General features: G+C 38.8%; 1 long non-coding RNA gene across 1 annotated transcript; it reads right to left on the bottom strand.

The window, feature by feature from the left end:
* Window positions 1-1,097: 1,097 nt before the first annotated feature.
* LOC125588981 lies at window positions 1,098-2,201 on the bottom strand. The gene is made up of 2 exons (XR_007325167.1): window positions 1,772-2,201; window positions 1,098-1,704 (listed from the first exon to the last, which is right to left on the bottom strand). It is a non-coding gene; the product is annotated as an uncharacterized LOC125588981 (long non-coding RNA).
* Between the last annotated feature and the right edge of the window lie 3,380 nt (window positions 2,202-5,581).

Genomic DNA, 5,581 nt, shown 5'->3' with positions numbered 1-5,581 from the left:
CGATTGCTGTAAAGAAAATTCAGAGTACATAAATGTTTCAGGGATTTAGGAAGCTAAATAAATTGGATGATGACTGGTGTGTTTATGAAGAAATATTCTGTTTTAACAGATGCGAGTGTACGTAATCGTAAATGTTGTCGAATAGGCCTGCTAATGGGAATAAAGTTTAATATGAAGTGACTGGTTAGGGTTTTTTTTACCCTACTATCCTTGCCGTTAATTTCCTTTTTAAAAAACTTTAGGCATGGTTAAATTATTACTGTGTTATATCTATTGCTGTATTTAGTGACAAAAGAACTTTATCATCCACATAACTCTCATATTTTCTAAAAAAAATAGTTCACTCATAATATCCGGAGTTTTGTATTTATCAAGTTTGACTAAGTTTTTTTGTCACTTTTTGTCATCAGTTTTTGACTTTGTTATATCTAATCGCCAGCTGATTGGTGGTTATATGGTGTTGAGGTCAGTACCGGCTTTATATTGTGAAATAATCAGATAAGTTTACTTATGTTTTAACCTATATAATGACTTTTTGGTGTGCGAATAATTATGCTTTCTTAGTTAAGGATTGCCATCTTTCGTCGGCCCATCATTCTTATTAGGTATTATTATCGCCCTCTTAAAATACCACATCATTCAGCAATTTGTTTTTTGAAAAATATTTACATAATTATTTTGGAAAATACGGACGTAAATTAAGAGTCAGAATTAAGGTATTTACAGGTTTATTACTGAAAATATTTTGCGCACTCGTGATAGTAAAAACAAATATTTACCTTACACGAATTTTATGCATTGTTAGGCTAATGTATTAAGAACTTGTGTGGATAATATTTTCATAATGAGTGTTTTTCTCAGCAGCATTCAGACCTTGTGACCCATTGTTTTCATGGTTATTAAAATGACTTACGATTTACATACAGTTAGGCCTTGGCCTATCTAATGACTGAGCCGGACCTAACAATGTTTGATGCCTGATATTGCTATTATAAAATGGCCGAAGTGGCTGTTAATGTTTTCTTGCTAATGGATAATACCTTTGAGGAAAACATTAATGGTTTGCATAAACTCAAACTAATCCTACAAACCTTTGCACCAAACATAAATTTTATAGGAATTTCAGAAAATAAAGATTGTTCAGGAAGTTAAAAACCAGGAGCAGACACAACATCCTTAATTTAAAAAAAAACCAACATTGATGCAAAAGCATTTTTTGAGATAAAGTAACTCTGTTGCCAAATCATAAAGCGAGCTGCTTTGGCTGAAGGCTCCTGTGGTTCTTTACCATTTGGGACTGCTGTTGCATCCGGTGCTGCCTGCTGACTGCTACCCCCGGTTTCAACCTCAGCAGGAACCGTGTTGTCAACTGGTATGTCGTCCCCCTTTTTCACGTTGTCTCCCTGATCATGTCCAATAATCTTTATTAATTTATAGTACATGAAAGCGCCATGGCAAAACAATAGTAACACTCACATTATCAACGGATGCAGGGAAGTTGATAAAGTCCGTTAAGTATCCGTGTGATGGTGAAACATAATCTATATAATACAGTGTGTTACATACAGGAGAGCACCAACCGCATATGTATTGTCGCAGTGCAAACATGTGAAGGCTGAGTCTGTGCGTCGCCGTCAGAGTGATTTTTGTCTCCCGGAGGGTCACTGACGGAACTCTTAACCGCCGTGATCTCCCCAATGTTGTCTATGTAAGAATGAATATTAGGAATCAATTTCCGGTTAGTATGATTACAATTTAAAGGGAGGATTACCCGAGAGTTGAGAGCTGGTGTTTGCTAGAGCAAGCATTTCACTCCGACTACGAAATCGGAAACATTCTTCAGGCAGCGGAAAACTCGGTTCAGTCAACACCTTTAAGGAGGTTGCATCACTGAACCGGATCAACAAAGAAGAGTCCGTTAGCCTGAAGTTTGGATTACACCGAGCCACTTCAAAACCGGTTAAGAATACATCGACCCCGCCATGAGATGGGGACCAAAGGTTGGAACCCAGCTAGCTGCAACGGTGGCTGGCATAAGAGCCGCCTGAAACGTAAATGGGCGTTGTCATAACTAGGACTGTTCAATATGGCAAAACCGAACCGTACCGAACCGTACCGAACCGAACCGAACTGAAATAGATAATATGGTTTGGATTTGGTATATACCATACAAACCGAATGAATATGATTTTTAAAAAACCGTAGGATTTGGATATGGTTCGGTATATAACCGATAAAACCGAATAAACTGAATAAAACCAATCAAAAAATAGAAACATGTAAATATGTATATATTTTATAACAATGTATGAAAATCATAAGTTAATTTTTTTGCTAATAACTATTACCATATTTTTTACAGTAATAAAATAGTGTTGATTTGTAAAACACTTGAACTATAATTAAATAACAATTCATCGCAAACATGCTTCTTATTTTCTTAGTCTTCTTTTGATCTTTTTGTTTTAATTTAGCATTGACTAAATTGAAATAAAGATTATAAATTTGATGATAACAATTAGTGGAAATTCTTCACAATTTTTTTTATCTATAAACGAATAGAGTTTCGTGTTTAATAGAAGAAACATGACTTTGATGAACGCTAAATATGAAAGAATATTATTTATTTTTTGTGCTTCGTGCTTCTATTTTATTTTTTGTATTTTATTTTTATTATCAAAATTTTGAGCTTTGATTTTAATTATAGATTTGATTATTTTATTAGATGATAGAAACATTTTTTATTTTTGTTCTTTTATTTAAACTTATAATATTTTTTAATAAATGAATGTGTTGACAACAAGACTCTAAAATTCATATAATATGATTCCAAAATAAAGAATTATGTTTTTGGTATAAAACCGAATAAACCGAAAACCGACGGTATATAAACCGAACCGAACCGAAGTAAATATGGATTTAGAATGGTAGTTATATTTTACTAAACGAAATACCGAAAAACCAAAAAAACTGAACCGAAACCGAACCGATATCCGGATTGAACACCCCTAGACATAACCAATAAACAAAAAATAAATGCTCAATGCAAATTCTTACAGATCGGGAAAAAGCAAAGTAGAGACTTTCGGAAATTCTTAAACGGAACTCACCTTTGAATCAAGCAGGAGCAGACATCAGTTCATCACCGCGCCTGATATTCCTCGCCTCCCAGAAACACAATAACCTAACCTCAACCGCCGTGAAAGAACATCTACCGGACTTCAAATCGAAAAGAAAAAGTCAAGAGTTAGCCATTTTCTCTGTAAATAAGTAGATTGTTTCGTTCTAATAGATTGATATGATGGTTTAGATTGTAGGGATGCTAACCTTTTTATAGTCGACCCTCCACCGCCTTCGAAGAGCAGATGTGACATTGAAGATAGATCGTGACGTTCCGCACTAGAGGCATTGGCTCTCCTCTTCGCAATGCAATCAACATGGAGTTGTGGTTTTCTAAATGTTATATTTGAAGGTGACTCAGAGGTTTTGATTAACAATATGAAACACAACAGACAAGACATAATTCTTCATAATCCAATACGAGATATTTGGTATTAGAATACTAAATATAAATATGGAGGGAGCGCGGCTAGGGTTTTTAGGCGACTGCAAGGGAGATTTTCAGATCTAGGATTTCAATGACCAACGGCGACCAACGGTGACTCTCACTGTTTTCTTTGGACCCTGATACTGACACACAAGGTGATCTCTGCCTTTGCGTGTAGTGGTGTGTACCGGAGACCGTAGCGAGGCTCATAACCTTACGTACCAGTCACGTCTCCCTTCCATAGTTTTGGTTTTATTTCCCATACTTTCTAGCTTTTGCTAAGTCTTCTGTGGATCTGCCTCGATACTCAGATCTAAGATCTATCTAGCGATTGCTAAGTACAACAGTGTTAATGGCCAACCGAAAAGACTCAGGTCCTCCACAGGATCACTGCAGATATGGAGCCAGCTCGTCTCAGGCAATGAGACGCCTTGCCATCGAGGAAGATGACATTATCAAGCTACCGGAATGTGACCTTAAGGAAGCAGCAGAGCATTTCAAACTTACCCTTATTGGCAAAGTGTTTCAGCTAAAGAGCAGGAGCATCGATGCACTGATCAACTTGCTCCCCAAGCCAATAATTTGGAACGTCGAAGGAAGGGTTCGCGGTACGAACCTTGGGAATGGACGGTTCCAATTTGATTTTGACAAGGAGGAAGACCTTCAAGCAGTGTTGAATAAGAGACCATGCCATTTCAACCAATAGAGTTTTGCTTTGGAGAGGTGGGAACCCTTTACGAAGGAAGACTTTCCAAATTCCATCCCTTTCTGGATAGGGATCACGGGAGTTCCAGTACACTTTTGGAATGATGGTACGTTCTCAGAGATTGCAAAAGCGCTGGGGACAAAGATGGCTCTAGACTCTAAAAGAGCAAAGATACAAGTTTCCATTAATGTGGACAATCCTATTCAGTTTGAGAGGAGGGTGGATTTTCCTAATGGAGATATTGGACGTGTTACCCTAGCTTATGATGGCCTACATCGCTTCTGCTTCAAGTGCAAGCACATCTCTCATGATGAGAACTCTTGTCCTCTACTGTCAGAACAAGAGCGTGAAGATAGGAGACAACAACGGCTTGAGTACAACATCAACAACGAGTTAGATATCCCACGGGGCTAGTTAGAAAGAGATACCAAAGACAGGAATCTCAAAAGACCGAGATCGCCTCCACAGGAACGTAGTCCACGTCCTCACCACTCTCCACCTGCATGGAGGGATGAGAAGCGGGAGGAGAAGAGACAACGGAACACGCAACATGGCCACAAGGAATTTTTGAAGTCTTACCGTTCTGAACCTAAGCATCTGGTTGAGGACAAATATCCCCAGTCGTTGGGAAGAAACCCACATAAGCACAATGACGTCTGGAACAAAATTGAAAGACCCCAAAAAGACCGGGACTCTGGCAATGTGCCACGCCAAAGTAGCGAGTTATACCGTCGGAACAGAGATGGTAGGAGCTCAAGGAACTATGGAGCTAAACCTAAACTTAGCTGGAGACCTCGCCCTAACCAGGCGACTACCTATCCTAGAGAGGCTCGTAGTTCAGCAGCAAAAGCAAGGATCGACAGTGAGTTCTCAAATTCTCATGTGGACTCCCAGCGTACGATCTCAGAGAATGTCATGGGTCTGGAACCAGGGGAAATACAAAATGCTGATGCTGAGATTGAACGCAGACGCCCTAAAGGAAAGGGCATTGCCTCTGAGACACCGACTTCAAAGGAAAAAGATTTCCATGCCATGTCAGCATTAAATAGACTGGCTCCTCTATCTATTCGCGAACCTACTGAGCAGCCTCTGTCGGCAGCTACATGGTACGTGGCTCCTGGACCGCTGATCACACCCACCAGAGTTGTTATAAGTAATGATAATACCGAAATGGATGTGGATATGATACATGGTCCTAATCTGGATTCAATGGTGCTGACTGAGACCGATCTTGAAAACATTGAAAAATCTGTCAAGGAATTTGAGAATCTAGAAATGGACGATGAAATGATTGCTAATGATGATTTGCTTGGAGATGCTCCTGGTTT

This window comes from Brassica napus, chromosome C6 (genome assembly GCF_020379485.1).
Source record: "Brassica napus cultivar Da-Ae chromosome C6, Da-Ae, whole genome shotgun sequence".
Taxonomy (NCBI): domain Eukaryota; kingdom Viridiplantae; phylum Streptophyta; class Magnoliopsida; order Brassicales; family Brassicaceae; genus Brassica; species Brassica napus.
The sequence above is the reverse complement of the archived record's forward strand: the minus strand, read 5'-3'. Positions and strand labels throughout refer to the sequence as shown.